This window comes from Mirounga leonina, unplaced genomic scaffold (genome assembly GCF_011800145.1).
Source record: "Mirounga leonina isolate KUSES-001 unplaced genomic scaffold, KU_Mleo_1.0 Mir_173, whole genome shotgun sequence".
Lineage (NCBI taxonomy): Eukaryota > Metazoa > Chordata > Mammalia > Carnivora > Phocidae > Mirounga > Mirounga leonina.
In genome coordinates, this window is record NW_023270447.1 from 32,882,863 (window position 1) to 32,905,912 (window position 23,050).

The 23,050-nt window shown below is 37.2% G+C and overlaps 1 pseudogene; it reads right to left on the reverse strand.

The window, feature by feature from the left end:
- Positions 1 to 15,243: 15,243 nt before the first annotated feature.
- Positions 15,244 to 16,464, reverse strand: LOC118018949 (annotated as a pseudogene).
- Positions 16,465 to 23,050: the final 6,586 nt, after the last annotated feature.

Here is a 23,050-nt window from a genome sequence, read left to right on the forward strand (position 1 = left end):
AGAATTTTTTTTTGAAACTCATTCTTGATAACCATGCCGGTCTCTTCTGACTGTGGGCAGTTCAACTTCCCAGGTGGTAGGCTGTTTAACAGGTTGAGATTGCCTTCTCTTACTATCAGCAGGCAGCAGTGTTAACAGCATTAATCCCCAAACCCCGTTCATTTACCCTAATGACACCCTCCTGCACTCATGCACACTCTTGTGTGTTAATGGGATATCCAGGCAGTCCCTACCTCCTCCATTAAGGGACCCACTTGGCCAAAGACCAGAGTCAGTGTTTCTTCCCTGCTTTTCAGGGGAGTGACTTTTGCCAGTATTTCTAGAAGAAACTCCTGCAGTCCCTCTTCTCCTGTGATTAAGGGATGACATTGCCAGCCACAAATGAGCAGGAAGGCAAACCAATTCATTTAAATAAGCTGTGGAGTGTGAAGATTTGTTTAAGAAAGACAACTCTCAGAGGATTGAGATACACACACTCGTAAGAGTGTGTATCAGAGTCTAAATCTCCCATCTCACTTATCATTCGGTCAAGGGATTAGAAAAGCTGTCTAGATGATAAGATATCCTTAGAAGGTTGAAACATTAAACAGCTTGGTGCCATGGATTAAAAACAATGGATCAGGAATTGAGAAACAGAGATGTTAGTCCCAGCAAAATTATTAAGTAGCTGTGTGACCTTGGGGAAATTAGACAACTTCTCTGGGAATTTGGCTTCCTCATCTGTAAAATAACCTGGGAGGCCCCATTCCTCAAAGATCCAAGATCCTAAGGCATTTTTAGCCAAGACCCATTTTTGCCCATAAACAGAAATGTTAAAAATTTATCTAAGTAGGGTCACAAGTGAATGCAGTTAAGTTTTCCTAAGAGATCATAGAGAATGGATATATCCTAAATCAGGCGGTGGTTTTGCTGTGGAGACCAGACCCAGCCAAACTGCTGCACACTAGAATCTGAAGATCTGGGGATCTTGGGAGCACAGGGGCATGCTTATCGGGAAGTGAGGCCATTGTAAAGACATTCTGCCCCTAACATGCCTGGAGCCATGCCTACGTCTACGAGATACAGGAGGACATTTTGTATGCTCTTTATTTGTAGACAGTGCCTGAAACTCCCTACCGCAGACTGATGAAGGGTTTACACACAGGATCTGTAATGGCAGTTTTTTGACTGTAAATCAGCTTCCTGATGGGTTCTTTTGAGAAAAGACTTTTCATGTAGAATGCTCATTTGCCACCCTCATCTTACCCATCAATCCTCACCCCACCCCCGCTTCACCTAGAGTCACATCCGAGTGAAATAAAGTGGTCTAGACATATTTTTAGGATTGGAACATTTTTTCCAGACTATGATAGGACAGCTTCAAATGCAATGCAGCTGGATTTTCCTTGGGTGGCCTGTGGTGCCTCAAAACCCGACCCTGACTCTCTAAGTAACCTAAAATTCATGTTTCTCAGGTCTTTAATTAGGAAGGATAGAGACAATTTTATAACCTTGCTTACATGAAGGAGAAGCAGTCTGACTCCGAATAGGAGTGCTAAGGGAACTTATGCTTTTGGCTTTTCAGGACCAAAAATCAGATTTCTAAGTTCTCCTTTTTACCTTTCTCGTAGCTTAGCTAGGAGTAACTCAGAGCAAAGAAGTTAGTTCTCTGTTCCTCAGATTGCAGTGGTTGGCTGAGTAGAACTATAAATGGCACCATGAAATAAATATATAAAAATTAAAAAAAAATAAGCCTATTCATCATACAGTAATGACTTATATTAAATAATAATTTGGGAGGTATAGAATAGTTGTTGGAGAAATATATTAGAGGTGCAAAAAAAAGGAAGAACTTTAAAGAATAAGTATATTCTGGTACAACAAAAAAGTCTTGTCAGTTATATTTTAAATGGTATAATTAGGAGTTTGCAAGAAGATGACTGTATACCGCTTTGGGCACCTCAGCCTCTAGCACAATTGTAAACGGACAAAAATCAATAGCAAATGTATCACTGTTCTTTTTTAATGGAACTTATTTATTTAATTTAGATTCCACTAAGTGAAAATAATATTCTAAAATTCCAATCAGTCCCTTAAGGCAGCAGGAGATCTGTGGCCTCCTGCCTAATGATGTAATTAAACTTAGCTCATCATTATCCAGCCAGACACCACACACACACACACACACACACACTGTTCAGAATTGCAACTGCATTTGGAAGATTAAGAGGTCAGTAAATGATTGGGGACATGTGGGGGTTGAGGAACAAAAGGCCTTAGGGGATTTTTAGTTTTTAGACTAGGTATATGTTGGGTTTTCACAGAAGCTAGACTAAGGACAGGGATGTTTTGGTGTGACAGCACTAGAAATAATTTTTGTATATTTTAACAGTAAAATACATAATATTATCCACTACAAACATACTTAAGTAAAAATGAAGATTGTATGTACTTGAAGAACATGTATCTTCTCATTATCAACTTTTAGTGTTTATCTTATAGATTAATGCAGAAAACACTGAATTTCTTTGGAAAGGAGAGATTTTAATTGTCTGATAGTCATTTTAAAATCACTCCCAGCCATGATGAGGAAGTGTTTCTTTCAAATACTGTTTTGGTCTATTTTGTAAAGAGTGCATGCTATGAGAGTGTTATATGATATTGAATACGTATCCTGGGATTTTTGCACAAGAAGATCATTTATCAAATATAATTTATCCCTTCAAGTAGAAGTACAATTAAAGAAATTATTTTGAAAATAAGCTTTATACTACATGAAAAGCAAGGTCCCTAAGTGCCTTTAAGCACATGCACAAGAATGCTCAAACATTCACCAATCTCTGCTCTGCACTGTTTAGCCACTCTCTTGTCACGTTTGATTTTTTTTTTTTTAAAGCTATAATTACCTGATGGAAATTTTCGCAGTTGGTATTTTGGTTGATTTTTAAGGGAGTAGGACTTATGAAATGGAATTTCTTGCCCAGCTATTGAAAAAAAATCATCTGTATGAATAAATCTGTATTCTCATTGTTAGATGATTTCATATCCTAAGGAACTAATTTATTCAGAATAAATAAACAAGGTACTCCCAAATCTGTGGCTTTCAGGAGTCTCTAAAATCATTCCTCAGCACTCCTGAGACATATTTCCGGCACCAAGGCTACATGTGAAATGACTTTGGGTAGGTCTTACTGCTTTGCTAATGACTAACAGTAGCCACCTTGAAGTAACAGATCACATCAGAGTACATTAAATTCTAGCTGGCATAAAGGGTAGGCTGTAGAATAAGCTTCAAATTCTCTGAACAATTGAGGATGGCATAGGGACTCAGGAGCTTTTGAGGTAAAAGCCTTGAAGAAAGGGAGTCAAACCAGGTATAGATATTCTTGTTGATTAGAGAAGCTTAAAACCAACCAAGAACTGTAAGAGCATTTGTTTTATGTGACTAGGACAACAAGCTGTGACATGGAATCAAAAGCTGTGAAACTTTAAGGAAGGGTGGATGGCATAGGCCATGCTCATTCTATTCTACCACTGTTGCATTTATTCCATGAGTAAAAATTTATTGAGTAACAGCTACCTGCCAGGCGTACTGAGGATACAGCAGTACAAAGCATGATATCCCTGTCCTCATGGATCCATATTCTACTGGGTGAGACAGATGATAAATAGATATATACACAAATAAATGTATTGAGGTATGTACTGCAAGAGAAATGTCCAGGTATTGTTGAAATGTCTAAGTGATGGAGAGTGTGAGAGATGTCTAAGAGACAGGGAGTAGATCATTAGGGAGAGGGTAACAAGGGAAGGGCTTTTTGAGCAGGCAGCATCTGAGTCCGAAAGGCTAAGAAAAAGGCAGCCATGCAGAGAAATGGATAAGAGCACTCTAAGTGGAGGGACTATAAGTATAAAAGCCTAGAGTGGGAATGGGCTTGGGTGCATTTGAGGAATCAGAAGGAGACCTGCATAGCTAAAGCATGGTGTGATACCAGAAGAGGTTAGGGAGGTCAGTGGGAGCCAGATCATACAGGGCCTTTTTCACTGTGGCAAGAAGTTTGGATTCACGTAAAAAAGCAATGGAAGGGATTTAAGCAGGGAGTCACATTATCCAGTTTACTTTTAAATATATTACTCCAGTATGCTTTTTAATTATTTTTTTAATTTTAATTCCAGTGTAGTTAACATGCCGTGTTATATTAGTTTTAGGTGTACAATATAGTGATTCAACACTTCCATATATTAGCCCCCTTCACCTACTTTACCCCCCACCAACCTCCCCACTGGTAACCATCTGCTTTTTCTCTACAATTGAGAGTCTATTTTTGGGGGGGGTACCTGGGTGGCTTGGCTGATTGAGTATCTGACTCTTGGTTTCGACGCAGGTCATGATCTTGCAGTCTTGGGATTGAGCCCTACATTGGGCTCCCCGCTCAGCAGGGAGTCTGCTTATCTCCCTCTTCCTTTGCCCCTCCCCCTGCTCATGCTTTCTCTCAAATAGATGAATAAATCTTTTTAAAAAAAGTGTATTTTTTATTTGTCTTTTTTCCCTTTATTCATTTGTTTCCTTTCATAAATTCCACATATGAATGGAATATATGGTAGTCTTTCTCTGATTGGCTTATTTCACCTAGCATTATATTCTCTAGATCCATTCATGTTGTTGCAAATGTCAAGATTTCATTCTTTTTTATGGCTGAGTAATATTCCTTATCCACTCTTTGGTTGATGGATACTTGGGCTGTTTCCATAATTTGGCTATTGTAAATAATGCTGCAATAAACATAGAGGTGCATCCAGTATGTTTTTATTTTGATAATAAAGAAAGGATTGTTCATGGGAACTGAATCATTTATACCACACACACATCATACAGAAATAAGTCCACATTATTGAAATATTCAAGGATAATTAGAAAAATTTAGATGTGGCAAAATCAAAGGAATTATCTTGCTACCTTCATATTCTCCCACATGTGGATTTACTCTCATACCTTTCATAAACCTTCCTGAAACCATATTTCAGCCAAACACAGAAGTATATCTTTTAACTCTTTGGCAGGAAAAACTAATGCAACCTCACAAGTAAAAATATATCCTGATGATAAAACTTGTTGAAAGCTTTAAAAATAGCAAGACCATTTTACAGCACGGCCTTCCTTAGTCAGAAAAAACCTTCTTTGTTGTAGGAAAACAAAAGGGCAGGATGGTGGCCTGATCCAGTGTTTCCATTCATTACAGGATGTACATCCATAGCATTCCTAGGCCAAATCTCCATGTTCCTCCATGTCTAGAGTCACCTGTGTAACATTCTGTACCCAGTGGCCAGGGTAACATTTCTTGACTTCTTGTTCAGTAGCATTCACTTGGGCTTATACATTTTTACGGCAGTACTTGAGACAGATGTCATTGACTGTGGTTTTTAGAATCAAAGCAATTATTCAGAAAAAACCCTAAAATTTACAGTTAAAGTAAAAATAAATTTATTACACTACTCATATAGAAATGCTTACCTAACTACAGGTATTCTATGTTGATAGCATTTGAAAGAGCATGGAGAGGGTTAGGAATTAGGGTGACTTACACTCAAGCCTTGCACTCATATACTAGCTCTGCAATATTGGTTATTTCACTTCTGGGATTCTTGTTTTGGTATTTGTAACATGGAGATAGTAATACCTGCCATAGAGGGTTATTATGAAGTTTAGAAGTAGTATATATACAGTGCATAGACCTAATTATATGCCCTTTCCACTTAGTTGTCAAAGAAGTGTGTAAATATAGTGTATTGAAAATTAAGCTTGTATGCTGTCTTTCCCAAAACCTGGTTTTTCTCCAGTATTTCCTACTTTGGTGAACAGCCCCAGCTGCCACCATTTGCCCTTGCCTAAAATATGGACTTCTTTGTAGATCCTTCATTCTCCTTTACACATATACACTATCAATTCTGTTGCCTAAAATCTGTCCTTTTCATTCTCATCCCTCTACTTTTTATTGGGTTCAACTCTTAACATCCTTATACCTAGCATCCCTCTACTATTGTTATAACCTCTTTGCTGGCCTCCTTGTCCTTCTTTATGTCCAATTCTACCAGAATGACATTTCTGCCATAAAAATCTGTTCTTATTGCTCTTCTGCTTGAAAATTTTAATCGTTCCTCAATACCTATAGAATATAACCTAAACTTCTCTGCCTGGCCTTCAAGGCTCTTCAGATTTTATACAGCCCTTGTGTTTCAGTCTAGCCTTATTATCTGCTATAGCTTCCTTTGAATATCATATTCTAGCTATTATGTACCAACTTAAGTTCTCAAATCAATTACTTTTTTACATTTTTGAAACTTTGAACATATTGTTCCTTCTTAGTAGAGTCCACCTCTCTTTTGTCTACCAATAAAACTCCTTAGACATCTTGTTTCTGTAAAAATACAACATTAGCCTAGGCAGACTCTAGGGTTCCTTCCTTCTAATCCACACTAGATGTGTTTTTCTCCTCACTATAGGCAAGGATTGTCTTTTCATCTTTGTAACCTTATTTACCTAACACATGGTTGGTTCTCAATACATATTTGTTGAATGAATGAATGAATGAATGAATGGGTGAGTGAAAGTACTCTTCTTTTAGGGCCAACACTTCTCTGAATCTTTTCTGTTCCTGTAGCCCTTGTGGTGGCCGCTCTTGTTCCTGGCCCACGTTTACTGTGTTTCTTTCATTTTTCTCTGTATCTACACATTTATGTATTATGTTTATAGGGCCCTTTTCATTCCCTTCCACTGTCAAGTTTGTATGTTTTTTAGGTACATACCCCATAAGCATAGATCACAGTTCCCTTCTAAGGGACCTGTGCCTGGTCACAGTCTCAACCATTTAACTCTGTGTTTTATTCTGCTCACATTGATCACCTTGGCTATAGGGTTCATACTTGTCTGTCTGATTCCAGGGCTATGCTGGCCATGCACTGACTTTCACATGTCTTGAATCTTACTAGTTTTATTAATCATAGTTTTCTCTGAGTTTGACCACAAGTATTAACTTTGTCCATCTACAGATGGAAAAGACCACATATATACCACCTTCATTTTGGACAATAAAGTATTAGCTTTCTGACAGAAAGTTACAATGAATACTATTTCCACAGTAAACATTAACACTGTACTTAAAGGGTTTCTTCTGTTCCTGTAGTTCATAAGTCTCTTGCTGTAAATGACATGAGAAATAAATTCCAGCTCAGAAAGGACTTCCCATTAAAAAAATATGTTTTAGAGCTTTAAATTCTTTATTTCCCTTCCATTATACTTAAGATAAACTTACAGCAAAAGGGAATAGGTGAAAATTGACCAAACTCATTGAAGACCTGGCAAACAATTAAAAAGCAAGTAAGCAAACAAACTATGACAACAGCTTAAAAAGAGAAAATAAAGCTATTTGTGACCTATTCCTTTTATTCCTCCAACCTATTGTGGGTGTGATTTTTAATTCTGCCTCCTGAGATAATATGCTCCTGGGACCATGATCCTTCAGAATAGTATCTAATTTAGTCGCAGGTATGACTAATGTGACTTTTGTGGCTCTTTGAATTTACAAAAACAATGTGAAAAACTAACTGTAGAGTAGTCGAAATGACTTGGTTCAAGAATGGTTTGGTGTTTTCTGCCTTGACTGATTCTTGGAAAGAGGAAAGGAAATGACATGTGTAGAATGCATACTTGACCAGGCACCATAGTAAGTTCTTTCAGTGCCCCTTATGAAGAAGACATTTTTACCCTAACTTTACAGATGAGGAAAGTGAACCTCATATAGCTTCATAAATTTTCCAGAATTGCACAGCTAGTAAATAGAAGGCCAAGAAAGAATCCCTGTTCTGTCTGACTTCAAAGCCCATTTGGTGACATATTTTAACAGTTATAATTACAGACTGAGGATACAGTTGAGTTATTCTGGATATTTCTGCCTCTCTCGGCAATTTGTGCCAGATCACTTATTCCTTTTCCCACCACCATTCAGAGACTTCACCTTCAAGAGATTTTCAAAAAAAAAAAAAAAAAAAAGGAGGGTCTTTCAGCACTGGAGACCTGCATAATTTGCATTGGACAAAGACATAAATACTTTGGCATGGAGTTGCTACATATATTCTTTGACCATTCTCTTTTTCCCTTCCTAATATAAGGCAGGCTATGAGAAGCTAATCAGTAACTGTTACTAGCCAGCTATCACTGATTTGCAAAAGATACTGTGTAGATTATGCTGGTATGTGAACCACTAAGTGTCAAATTTATAGATGTTAAATGTTGTAAGAGGTCACAGGTGAGATCAGAAATGGTTTCATGGTGGAGGTTGGAATAAGTATTTGTGAAACTGATAGGTGCTTAAAGAATGGTAGGTTTTGATAGGTTGAGATAAAGAGGTAAACCTAGGTATTTTAAGATAGGAGAAGTGTGAGCAGTACTTATAAATGAATACTTACAAATAAATGAATATGCTGGTGAGTCAGGTCACCTCCACTAAGTGACTTAATTGTCAGAAGCTATTCATTGGTACTGTCAAAATATAACAAGGAAAATTGAGTGTGCACTATATGTCATATACTACAGAAAACTCTTGTGTTATATGCATTAACCTATTTAATTTTCACAGTAATCCTATATGGTAGACACTGTAGTCGTCCCATTTTACAGGGGAGGAAACTTATAAACAGAGGTGTTAAATAATTGTCATACGTCTAGGAAGTAGTAGATCTAGAGAAATCTGGCTCCAAAATCTGTGCTCTTAGGCCCTAACCGAGGCACAGGTGTGGACACATTACCTTGAGAGTAGCTGAGGATAAAAGATGGTTGGAAAAATCCTCCTGTGACTGGCAGAATTCACCTGAATTGTCAGACATTTTCCCAATTAAAAAAAAAAAACACACCTAATTTCTAGTTACCTTATCTTCTCAGATCTATCCTTATAGCCTCTTTTATCTGATTTTTTTCCCTTTCATTTTTCTCGACCTCTTTTTCTTCTTTCCCTTCTCTTCCTCCCTCCCATCTCTGAGTTATTTGAGCCTGTAACATCTCTTCCCATATGTAGGACTGTGGCCCAGGAATCTCTGGGGCAAGAGTGGAAAAGGTTAGCATCTTACAGAAGTTGGATACAGCTGGAACCAGAGCTCAATCAAGGGTCAGTGAGCTCGACTCTCCTCTCCTTCCACCCACTGCTGCCTTGCTTTGTCCTGTCAGCTGAGGAGGGCCCACATGCTAGAATAAAAGATGAGAGTCCTTAATGAAGGAAAATGGCCCAGAGCTTATGACAGGAGAGGTTTTGCCTCCCCTGCAGCTGTTTTTGTCACCTTGCCAAGCACAGCAGTGGATGGATTTATTTGTACAGGAGGTAAAGCCAAGAGAATCAGGGCGTAATATTCCAGCAGCTCTATCTTAGTTTTCTGGAACTGGAAACCCAAACTCAGTCTAGATTTTTTTTTCTACCAGGTATCTGAATGGGTGTCTTTGCTTCTAAAAATGGAAGAAAAGAAAGAAACAAAAAAGAATTTTTTTTGATGGAAATGAAACCACTAATTTCAAACTGGGGGCTCTGAGTTGGTTGGAGTTGCCCAGGTGGTTTTTATTATGTCTCTTTCTGATTGCTGGTTGCCTCCTACAGAAAGGACAGAGAAGTTTCAATATTATAGACATTGGTTGAGTGCCCATCATGTGTCTTCATTTTACATTGTACTGAGAAGTGTAGGGGGGAGATATGAGACTAAAACCAAACAAACAATCCTAAAATGATATATAAAAATAAGTAAGGACTACAACAATGTCAAAAACAGTAGTAGACTTAAACTTACTACATTTAAAAAATTGAGGAGCTCCTTTTTCAGGAATTATATGCAAAGCTATTTAAGCTACAAAACAGTCTGAATACTACTCTACTTACTCATTTGCTTTGGTGCTAGATTCGGTGACAAATAACTACTGATTTGCAAAATAAATTTCATCTTCAGAGAAAGAAAATTCATTATTACTGTCACTACACAAAAGAATATATTATAGGTTGTATAGTACTAAAAATGGCAGCAGTATTGAACAGGGACTGAATCCCAACGTGACTAAAGAACATAACTTTCATCTGTGAGTATTTTTTGAATGCTTGTTCAAAAATAAAGTTGCATTATTTTATGATTATTCTATGAACACAAGGCCACTGACATTAGATTAAAATTTTGTGAGTCCTCTCGTACATATAAGACTTTTATTTATTTATTTATTTTTAAAGATTTTATTTATTTATTTGAGAGAGAGATTGAGATAGAGAGCATGAGAGGGGGAGGGTCAGAGAGAGAAGCAGACTCCCTGCTGAGCAGGGAGCCCGACGTGGGACTTGATCCTGGGACTCCAGGATCATGACCTGAGCCGAAGGCAGTCGCTTAACCAACTGAGCCACCCAGGCGCCCCATATAAGACTTTTAAAGAAAGATTGAAGTCAGAATAAAAAAAAAATTGTCAGCATTATGTGTATATATCACAATAGGTTATTATTCAGCCTCTAAAAAGAACATTGCCATTTGTGATATGGTTGAATCTGAAGGGCATTATATGCTAAGTGAAATAAACCAAAGATAAATATTGCCTGGTGTCACCTATATGTAGAACCTAAAAAAAAAAGTCAAACTTGTAGAAACAGGGGATAGAATGGGGGCTGCCAGGGGCTAAAAAGGGTGGGGGAAATGGGGAGAGGTTGGTAAAAGGGCACAAACTTGCAGTTATAAGATGATTAAGTCCTGAGGATCCAATGGATAGTATAGTGACTGTATTTAATAATACGGTTTTGTATAATTGAAATCTGCTAAAAGAGAGTAGATCTTAAGAATTTGTACCAAAGGGCACCTGGCTGGTGCAGTCTGTTAAGCATCCAGTTCTTGGTTTCTGCTCAGGTTGTGATCTCAGGGTCATGAGATCAAGCCCTGTGTTGGCTGGTGTTGAGCACAGAGTCTGCTGAAGTTTCTCTCTCCCTCTCCCTTTGCCCTTCCCCACCCTCTGCTCTCTCTCTCTCTGTCTCCCAAATAAATAAACAAATCTTAAAAAAAAAAAAAAAGAAAGAAAGAAAGAAAAAGAATTTGTGCCAAAAAAAAGGTAACTGTGAAGTGGTGCATGTGTTAATTAACTTGATTGTGAAAATTGCTTCCTAATGTATACATATATCAAATCATCATGTTGTACACTTCAGTTATATTATGCTTCAATAAAACTGGAAAAAGTTTATGAAAGAATCTATTATACAACCAAAAAAAAAAAAAAATCCCCAACTGTTAAAATGGTGGTTGAGTTGAAGGAAGGGATATTCATATAAATTGGATTCCTGCAAAATTGAATTCCTGCAAAAAGGGAAGTGAGACTTCAAATGAATAAAATTTGGGAAACTGGAACATAAAAAATTAGAATGTAAGGTTTAAAGCACAGGAGCAGCTTAATTAAACATTATCTTTAAATTAAGCAATTTATTGAAATAACCAGAAGGATATTGGGCGATGTTACAAAAGTCCTCTAACCAACACTACAAAAATGACCTATTTAATCCTCATTTGACCTACAAAAAAGTGCTAGCTCTTGATAGGAATCTTATGAAACAATGTTGGGAACATTGCCTAAGACATTTAGATGCATTTTCTTGAGACTGTTTACGTGTCTGATTAACCCATAGACTGTAGATCCCTTACAGTGCTGTATTCCCAGGATTCCATAGAATGTGAAAAGTCAGCCAGACTTCCAAAATAGCTAGCAGTCTGTGATTATTATACACAATTATTTGTCCAAAAAGTGCTCCCAAGTAATAAATGAAGATTAATAGACAAATATATAGGGAAAATTATGATCTGAAAACAAGCGACATTTATTTTTCTAATTATGATCTGAAGATTTAAAAAAACATCTGAATAAACTAAATGGCTGTAGTTTTATTGGCTCTTTGCTTTGTAATCAGAAGTTCCAAATTTGGCCTTTTCTTCAAACAATCATACAGAGAGCCTATTCAATATGTTCCATTGATATAAGAAAAAGGAATGTAACTTTCAACTTTTCACTAATTTTCAATTATAACATTAAAGGCATAGATGAAAATCCACTATGAGAAAATGGATTCATTCTGAATCAACTCAAATTTCATAGACATTTAACACAATAATAGGTTATTTTTACTGAGCATCAGTTAAGTGCAAAACGCTGTGCAAAGTGACCTATTAAGTCTTTAGAACAAATCTATGCGATGGGAACTTTATAATTCTTATTTTGTAGGTGTGATACAAAAGAAGGCACAGAGAGGTTAGGGAACTAGCTGCTAATCACCAAGTATTAAGAGGCATAAATAAGACATAAACCTACTTATTTCAACTTCAACTCAAAGCCCCACTTAAATTTTTTTAATTTATGATAGTAATAAATGTGCATAGTTTAGAAGTAATTTTATAAATCTTGTAATTAGGCTGAACATCTAATTTGTTACACACTTTAGAAAATGAAAGAGGGTTGCTAACTGGTTAGGACACTGGGAAAACAGGAATAAAACAGGACATTTCTGAGAAAAACGGGATGTATGGTTACCTGATTTATGATGAAAAAGAGCATTCCTTGTTTTCAATATCTTTTGCTCCCCAATTTCTGCCCCTTAGAAGCAATTTTACTCTTTTTGCTACTTTTTGGTTTTCATTTTGTATTTTATATTTGTGAGCTCCCTTTTCAGGAATGTATTGAGAACTATTTTTCCAAATAGCATGCTATCCTGTAAATTTTTGATTTTTCAATTTTAGATATTATATTGATTTGGGTATTTATCATATTGATTTATTTTTTAAAGATTTTATGTATTTGAGAGTGAGAGCATGAACAGGGGGAGGGGCAAAGGGAGAGGGAGAAGCAGGCTCCCCGCTGAGCAAGGAGCCTGATGTGGGACTTGATCCCAGGACCCTGGGATCATGACTTGAGCTGAAGGCAGACACTTAACTGTCTGAGCCACCCAGGAACCCCTATCATATTGATTTAATTTATCAATATATTGATTTTATATATTAGCTATTGATTTTTACTATGGAATACAAGGCTTTAGCTTTCTTATACTCTGTAACTAAAATTTTTCTCACTTTCATTCCCCTAATTTTTTTGGTTAAATAATTTTATATTTAATTATTAAGACTATAAATTTGATCCACATATAATAATCTGTTGCATTTAACAAAACAACTCGCTGTTTTTCCTGGAGTCAGCTATCATGTTGTTTATTTTTGCCTAGTTTTCTTTGTACATGTTGCTCATTCAGCCCAAGCTTTCTTTCTAAGTACTGAAGCTCCTCTTGTTATTGTCAAACCTCATAGGTAATAGATAAGTTCCACTTTTTTCCCTTAAAAACATCTCTCCTGAATTCTCTATCTTCCCCATCCAATATAACTGACTGCTTTCTAAATCAACTATATCATAGTTTTCTTGAGATCTGTCTTCATCTTTATCTTGGGGATACTTTCTTTTGTTTTAGACTTCCTATATCCTGGATTGCATGTCTTTCTCATAGTGTCCCCCAAACTGGAGCCTTTCTGAGTCAATCTCCACCTACAATAATGTCTTATTTTGTCTTGGTGGGAGGGGATGTAGGCTGGGAGAGGACATCTAAGCCCTGAATGCTCCCGTTACAGACTCAAAAATCAATCCTCTTGTGCTCACCCTAGCTTGCCCTTTAGTCTTCAAAGTCACCTGGCACCTTTAATTCCTGAATCTTTCTAGAGTTTAGTAGAATAAATGTGCTTGTTTTTCATTGGTATCTCCCTTTCCAGGTAGTTAGGCTTCAACTTTCTCTGACTTACTGAGTCAGTTGCTATTTGTTTCATCTTTTTTCCATCTTTAAAAACTTTGTTTCGTTTCCTGTTCTCTTTGTCCTGAGGAGTTTATACCTTGTTGTTGTTATTACAATAAACTTTGTATTTAAACATGGTAAAAACCCATTAGCTGCCAAGAGAGAGTAAGGAATAAATTTCTAAAAATTTACAATTTCCTTTAGAGAAGTTTCAGAACCAAAAGTCTAATTTACATGAAAAGCTGTAGAGAAAGTAGTTGAAAAGTCCATTCATAAACCTTTATTCCACTTATATGAACTTAATACGTGCTCTACAATTATGCTTAGCTTGTTCATGGAAATTTCATAAGACATTAAAGCTAGTTATCATCTCATCTGTTAACTATTTTTACACCACATGCATGTTAGGCAAGTATCAAAAAAAAAAAATCACAAAAGCAAAAAAAAAAAAACCCAAAAAAATCCAAAAAAACCAAACCCCCAAAAAAGTTAAACCCATGGGATTTTTGTTTTGCTGTTGTGCTTAATATACATAGAGTAATGGATACCAAGCAATTCATTTTTACTTGTACATTTGTTCTTAGGTTGTCTAAAACATTTAAATACAAATAAAATGAGTGTTGCAAAATAATGAAAGCAAACAGCAGGGAACTTTACAAATAACAGAATATGAACCATTATTCTGCCCTTATCCAGAGTAAATTGGGTCACAATGAAAGCAATACTTCTGCAACTGTAGTCAAAGGTGTGCACATTGAGAATGAGTATTCCACAGATACACGTGGTTCAACCTGTAATATCCACGGGGTACCTATTTCTACTACAGCCTTGTAAGTGCTCCAGACTTAAAAGTTTCCACAATAACTATACCTGTGTCTGGAACCAGTTATTCCTTTTATTCCCCACCAGGACAAACCAGTATGTAGGCAGTTTTCTCTGCTTAGACATGGAAGCAGTTTTAACACTGGTCTTTGTGAAGCCACAATGTACCAAATGTACTATGCCAAATATTTATAACTAGTATAAAAGTTCCACATCCCCATATTGGCCATGCCAAGATGAAAACAGGTAACTCCCTAAACATTAACTGACTCTACTCCCCTATATTAAACATAAAAACCACATGGGAAGAATAGGAATTCAAATAGAAGTAACATAAATCGAGGCGCCTGTATGGCTCAGTCGTTAAGCGTCTGCCTTCAGCTCAGGTCATGATCCCAGGGTCCTGGGATCGAGCCCCGCATCGGGCTCCCTGCTCCATGGGAAGCCTGCTTATGTTCCCTATCTCGCTGTGTCTCTGTCTGTCATATAAATAAATAAAATCTTTAAAAAAAAAGTAACATAAATCTGTCATAAACCATAAACAAAAAACTATTTGTGGGACAGCATGAATGACAAATGGTCTACTGTGTAAATTTTAGAATGAGGAAGACAAAAGTTGGAAGGCCAGCTAATTTTCCCCTCCTTCTCCTGCTTCAGTTCAACTCCGTCTCCTTGGGTATCTGAAGTCCACAATGTCAAGTTGTCTCAAGTAATTGCATTGTTAGTGTGCTGTCTTTTTTTTCTTTTCTTTTTTTTTAAGATTTTTATTTATTTATTAGAGAGAGACAGAGAGAGCACACGTAGGGGGAGGGGCAGAGGGAGAGGGACAAGCAGACTCCCTGCTGAGTGGGGAGCCTGATACAGGGCTGGAGCCCAGGACCCCAAGGTCATGACCTGAACCAAAGTCAGATGCTTAACCGACAAGCCACCCAGGCACCACAAAAGTGCTGTCTTGGTATGACTCTTCACTTAATGTATCAAGTTCAGCAATGGTTTTATCAAAAGCTGTCTTTGCAAGAGAGCAGGCTTTCTCCAGGGAGTTCAGAATCTTAAAATAGAACACAGAGAAGTTAAGGGCCAGACCCAACCTGATAGGATGTGTTGGTTGCATTTCCTTTTTGCTGATTTCAAAACTTCTTGATATGCCTGTTTTGACTGATCCACAATCTCCTTATCATCACCAGCAGAAACCTCGGCCAAGTAACAGTAGTCGTCTCCTTTCATTTTCAAATAAAAGACTTTGCTCATTTGTGAAGCCCTAGGGATCAAAAACTCCCAAAAGAGGGATGCCTGGGTGGCTCAGACAGTTGGGCGTCTGCCTTCGGCTCAGGTCATGATCCCAGGGTCCTGGGATCAAGCCCCACATCGGGCTCCCTGCTCGGTAGGGAATCTGCTTCTTCCTCTCCCTCTGCCTGCTTCTTCCCCTGCTTGTTTGTACACTCTCTCTCTGTCAAAAATAAATAAAATCTTTAAAAAAAAGAAAAAAAAACTCCCAAAAGAGACCGTACATCATTGCAGACATCTTTTAGCTTGGTCTCAATTTTCTCTCTGTATTCTCATACCATCTGCTGTTTTTCTCAGCACCTTCCATCTTTTGCTCAATACTTGAGATGACCCTCCAAGGTGACCTATGGGCTCCTACAACATTTTTATAAGCAATTGAGAGAAGGTTCCACTCCACATTGAATAATTCAGCTTTTTGCTCAGTTACAGACTTCAGGCAGGCTGACATGTAAACATATTCCTCAGCCTGCTCAGCCAGTTTGGCCCTCTGCACCAGCTCGTTTCTATCCAGGACTGGATGTTCTATTCTAGAGTGGGTGGTGGTAGACAGATGGGGGCTCGGCATTCTCTGAGCAGCAGTGATGAGGCTGAGACTCTCAGGAGTTTATACTTTAAAAAAATAGACTTTATTTTTTAAAAGCAGTTTTAGGTTCACAGAAAAATTAAGCAGTAAGTACAGAGTTTTCACATGCCCCCTTCCCCCACACATTCACAGCTTCCCCCACACTCAACATACTACACCAGAATAATGTGTTTGCTATAATTGGTGAATCTACATTGATACATCATTATCACCTAAGTCCATAGTTTACACTAGAGTTCACTCTTGAGTTGTACATTTTCAGATTTTAACATATGTACAATGACATGTATTTACCACTGTAGTATCATAAAGAATAGTTTCACTGCCCTAAAAATCCCCTGTGCTCTGCCTTTTCTACCCTCCACTCCCCAGCCTCTGGCAAACACTGATCTTTGTAATCTCCATATTTTTGTCTTTTCAGAATGTCATATATTTGGAATCATACAGCATGTATTGTTTTTCTTGTTTAGTTTTAAGAATTTTTCATATATTTGCATATCAATTCATTATCAGACATATTGTTTAAATATTTTCTACCGTTCTGTGCTTGTCTTTTCATTCTCCTAACAGTGTCTCTCACAGAGCAGAAGTTTTTAATTTTAATGAATTCTAGTTCATCATTTATTTCTCTCATGGATCTGGCCTTTGGGGTTGTATCTAAAAAGTCATCAGCAAACCCAGAGTCATCTAGATTTTCTCCTAAGTTATCTTCTAGGATTTTTATAGTTTTGCATTTTGCATGTAAACCTATCATCCATTTTGAGTTAATATTTGCGAAAAATGTAGGGTCTGTGTATCAATTCATTTTTTTTGCATGTGGTTGTCCAGTTGTTCCAGGACTATGTGTTAAAAAGAGAATTTTTCCTGCATTTTGTTTTGTGCATTTGCTCCTTTGTCAAAGATCAGTTGACTATATTTGTGAGGGTCTATTTCTGGGCTCTCTATTCTGTTCCACTGGTTTGTTTGCCAATTTTTCACCAATCATACTGTACTGATTACTGTAACTTTATAGTAAGTCTTGAATTTGAACAGTGTCAGTCCTCTGACTTTGTTCTTCTCCTTCAATATTGTGTTGGTTATTTGGTGTCATAAATCAGATAGTCACAAAATAATTTGCTGGGATTTTTATTAGAATTGCATTTAATCTATTTATCGATTTAGGAAGAATTGACATTGTGACAATATTGAGTCTTCCTATCCATGAATACGGAATATCTATCCAATTTTTAGTTCTTTGATTTATTTCATCACAGCTTTGTAGTATTCCTTATATATATTTTATATATATTTTGTTAGATTTATACCTAAGTCTTTCATTTGGGGGCTGCTAATATTGTGTTTTTTAATTTCAAATTCCACTTGCTCATGGCTAGTATATAGGAGAGTGAATGACTTTTGTATGTTAACTTGGTATCTTGTCATTAGTTCCAGGAGTTTTTTGTTGATTGTTTGGGATCAACAGTTTCAGAGGTAGAGGTCTGTGGTTCATCAGTCTCATATAACACCCAGTGCTCATTACATCACGTGCCTTCCTTACTGCCCATCACCCAGCGCCCTCCCCTCCAGCAACCCTCAGTTTGTTTCATATGATTAAGAGTCTCTTATGGTTTGTCTCCCTCTTTGGTTTCATCCTGTTTTATTTTTCCCTCCCTTCCTCTATGATACCCTGTTTTGTTTCTTAAATTCCACACATCAGTGAGATCATATGATAATTGTCTTTCTCTGATTGACTTATATCACTTAGCATAATACCCTCTAGTTCTATCCATGTCGTGCAAATGGCAAGATTTCATTTTTTTGATGATTGAGTAGTATTCCATTGTGTGTATGTGCGTGTGTGTGTGTGTGTGAGACATCTTCTTTATCCATTCATCTGTCGTTGGACATCTTGGCTCTTTCCATAGTTTGGCTATTGTGGACATTGCTGCTATAAACATTGGGGTGCAGGTGCCCTTTCGGATCACTACATTTGTATCTTTGGGTAAATACCTAGTAGTGCAATTGCTAGGTCGCAGGGTAGCTCTATTTTCAACCTTTTGAGGAACCTCCATACTGTTTTCCAGAGTGGCTGCACCAGTCGGCATTCCCACTAACAATGTAAGAGAGTTCCCCTTTCTCCATATCCTTGCCAATATCTTCATTTCTTGACTTGTTAATTTTAGCCATTATGACTGGTGTGAGGTGTTATCTCATTGTGATTTTGATTTGTATTTCCCTGTTGATGAGTGATGTTGAGCACTTTTTCATGTGTCTGTTGGCCATTTCTATGTCTTCTTTGGAGAAATGTCTGTTCATGTCTTCTGCCCATTTCTTGATTAGATTGTTTATTCTTTGCGTGTTGAGTTTGATAAGTTCTTTATAGATTTTGGATACTAGCCCTTTATCTGATAAGACATTTGCAAATATCTGCTCCCATTCTGTAGATCATCTTTTGGTTTTGTCAACTGTTTCCTTTGCTGTGCAAAAGCTTTTTGTCTTCATGAAGTCCCAATAGTTCATTGTGGCCTTTGTTTCTGTTGCCTTTGGAGACGTGTCTGGCGAGAAGTTGCTACAGCTGAGGTCAAAGAGGTTGCTGCCTATGTTTTCCTCTAGGATTTTGATGGATTCTTGTCTCACATTTAGTTCTTTCAAAGATTTTCAGTCTATTTTTGTGTGTGGTGTAAGGAAATGGTCCAGTTTCATTCTTCTGCATGTGGCTGTCCAATTTTGGCAACACCATTTGTGGAAGAGACTGTCTTTTTTCCATTGTACGTTCTTTCCTGCTTTGTTGAAGATGAGTTGACCATAGCGTTGAGGGTCCATTTCTGAGTTCTCTATTCTGTTCCATTGATCTATGTGTCTGTTTTTGTGCCAGTCCCATACTGTCTTGATGATGACAGCTTTGTAATATAGCTTGAAGTCCGGGATTGTGATGCCACCAGCTTTGGTTTTCTTTTTCAACATTCCTCTGGCTATCCGGGATCTTTTCTGATTCCATACAAATTTTAGGATTATTTGTTCCAGTCTGTGAAAAAGTTGATGGTATTTTGATAGGCATTGCTTTGAATGTATAGATTGCTGTAGGTAGCATAGACATTTTAACAATATTTGTCCTTCCAATCCATGAGCATGGGACATTTTTACATTTCTTTGTGTCTTCCTCAATTTCTTCCATGAGTGTTCTATAGTTTTCTTAGTACAAATCCTTTGCCTCTTTGGTTAGGTTTATTCCTAGGTATCTTGTGGGTTTTGGTGCAATTGTAAATGGGATCAACACCTTAATTTCTCTTTTTTCTGTCTCACTGTTAGTGTATAGAAATGCAACTGATTTCTGTGCATTGATTTTATATCTTGTCACTTTGCTGAATTCCTATATGAGTTCTAGCAATTTTGGGGTGGAGTATTTTGGGTTTTCCACATAGAGTATCATGTCATCTGTGAAGAGTGAGAGTTTGACTTCTTTGCCAATTCGGATATCTTTTATTTCTTTTTGTTGTCTGATTGCTGAGGCTAGGACTTCTAGTACTGTGTTGAACAACAGTCGTGATAGTGGATATCCCTGCCGTGTTCCCAACTTAAGGGGAAAAGCTCTCAGTCACAGATATTCACTTTGGGCTTTTTGTAGATAGCTTTTATGATATTGAGGTATATTCCCTCTATCCATACACTGTGAAGAGTTTTAATCAAGAAAGAATGCTGTACTTTGCCAAATGCTCTTTCTGCATCTATTGAGAGGATCACGTGGTTCTTGTCCTTTCTTTTATTAATGTAGTATATCACATTGATTGATTTGTGGATGTTGAACCACCCTTGCAACCCAGTAATAAATCCTACTTGGTCGTGGTGAATAATGCTTTTAATGTACTGTTGGATCCTATTGACTAGTGTCTTGGTGAGAATTTTGGCATTCATGTTCGTCAGGGATATTGGTATGTAATTCTCCTTTTTGGTGGGGTCTTTGTCTGGTTTTGGGATCAAGGTAATGCTGGCTTCATAGAAAGAGTTTGGAAGTTGTCCTTCCATTTCTGTTTTTTTTTTGAAACAGCTTCAGAAGAATAGGTATTAATTCCTCTTTAAAAGTTTGGTAGAATCTCTTGGAAAGCCATCTGGCCCTGGACTCTTGTTTGTTGGGAGATTTTTGATTAAGGCTTCAATTTCCTTGATGGTTATGGGTTTGTTCAGGTTTTCTGTTTCTTCCTATTTCAGTTTTGGTAATTTATACATCTCTAGGAATTCATCCATTTCTTCCAGATTGCCTAATTTGTTGGCATATAGTTGCTCATAATATGTTCTTATAATTGTTTGTATTTCTTCAGTGTTGGTTGTGATCTCTCCTCTTTCGTTCATGATATTTATTTATTTATTTATTTATTTATTTATTTATTTATTTATTTATCTGACAGAGAGAGACACAGTGAGAGAGGGAACACAAGCAGGGGGAGTGGGAGAGGGAGAAGTAGGCTTCCCGTGGAGCAGGGAGCCCGATGCGGGGCTTGATCCCAGGACCCTGGGACCATGACCTGAGCTGAAGGCAGACGCTTAACGACTGAGCCACCCAGGCACCCCTCATTCATGATTTTATTTATTTGGGTCCTTTCTCTCTTTTTTTTGTTAAGTCTGGCCAGGGGTTTAACAATCTTATTAATTCTATTGGTCTGTATTTTTAATTTTCTTATAATATTTTCATCTGGTTTTGGTATGAAGGTAATGCTAGTGTAGGGCTCTTTCACTGTTTTGGTTGAAAAGTGTTATTCTCTTTTATACCTGGAAGTATTCCACTTCAACTTCTGCAGAAAGGAGAGATGCATAGTGGAGATGGGAGTAACCTGGGCTTTGAAGTAGCAAAAGGGAAGAAGGCAGTAGATAGTAGTGGCCAAGAATGCAGGCTGAGCATTCAAATGTGACCCAGATACAAGTCGTGGCTCTACAACTGACCAGCTAGCTGACCATGAGTAAATTATTAAAATACTCAAAGCCTCAGTCCTCTCATCTGTGAAATGAAGACAGTAATATCACCTCTCTCATAAAGTTGTCAAGAGGATTATTGAGATAAAAAGGGTAAAATACATAGAACGAGTGCCCAGCCTTCAGTAAGCATTTGATAAATGTTAAATATTACTTTTTAAAAAAGGCAAATGGGGGGCACCTGGGTGACTCCGTCGATTAAGCAACCAACTCTTGATTTTGGCTCAGGTCATGATCTCAGGATTGTGAGATTGAGTCCTGTGTCAGGCTCCATGCTAGAGCCTGCTTATGATTCTCTCTCTACCTCTGCTCCTCTTCCCAGCTCACTTGCTTACTCTCTCTCTCTCTCAAATAAATAAATAATCTTCCTTAAAAAAATTGAGCAAAAAATAAATAATTCAATGAAAATAAAAAAGGCAAAGGACAATGGTAAATTTTTTAGATGGATAAAGAACATTGAGATAATGACCAGAAAAGCAAGGGTTTAAAGCGGAATGTGCCATGAAAAGATTTAATTAAGCAAAAGGAATATGTGGTTTAATTAAGCAAAAGGAATTAGTAACTGATAAGATTTTACAGAGGTATAGGAGATAAGTTAGAAATTAACTTTCATTTGTCTCCTACATAGAGGGACTGAAACTCTAGGTTTCAGCCTTCAGCAAGTCTACCTTGATTCTCCGTCTTATACCACAACAATTGGGTGTTTCTCTTATGTGCTCTTATAATAATCTGCACTTCCTATATTATATTGAAACTTGTCAAAATACCCTGCTAGGCTCTTGACTCCTCAGGATCGGAATTCATGAATGTCTTATTTGTGCCAGTGTCTGTAACATAATACGTAATGCAATGCCAGTGTCTAGAACTCAGTAAACCCCAATCAACTAAATGAGTAAGTAAATGAGAATATAGTACAGAAGTAGAAGCCAGAAGGCTTTGAATGGATAGTGCAACTTATGGTACATATATGGTATACGGTATACCATGTTTGGACAATATAGATAGAGCTGGAGGTTACTCTGGAAATATTCTCAAAGTTTATAGTGTTTGGGGTTGGGACTAGCATGGTGGGGATGGAGGCAGCAGTGGATGTTTTGTTTACACTCCAGTAAAATTTTGAAAATAGTCTCTAAATCTGGGGAGATAGAGTGATGATGGTCTTCTCTTTGGCAAACCTACTTTTAATTAAATGGAATTTCTTTGTCATTGCTTTACTTTGTTATAGTAGTCCAACTTTTAAAACAAAGAGTGACTAAATGGGACAATTTTTCAAAAAATATGCGATGGCTAGTTCCATATGAATTGGTGATTTCCAACCTTGCTATTACAAAGGCAAATGTATAGCTAGTGTGGGAGAGTTATAATTTTGAAAAAATTTCTTGGAACCACCACATTCCATTATTCTCTTGTCTGTTTATAGTCTTATTTTATATTTGAGTGAGTCAAACTACCTGATTGTTTTAGACACTCCTTAGTGAGATATGTGCTAAGCTGTACACTGTTCTGACATGTGTACATAATTTCTTCCTTCTTGAGCCTCTCTGCCTTCTAGGTCTTTTCTTTTCTTTTTTTTTTTTTTTTTTTTAAGATTTTATTTATTTATTTGTGAGAGAGAATGAGAGAC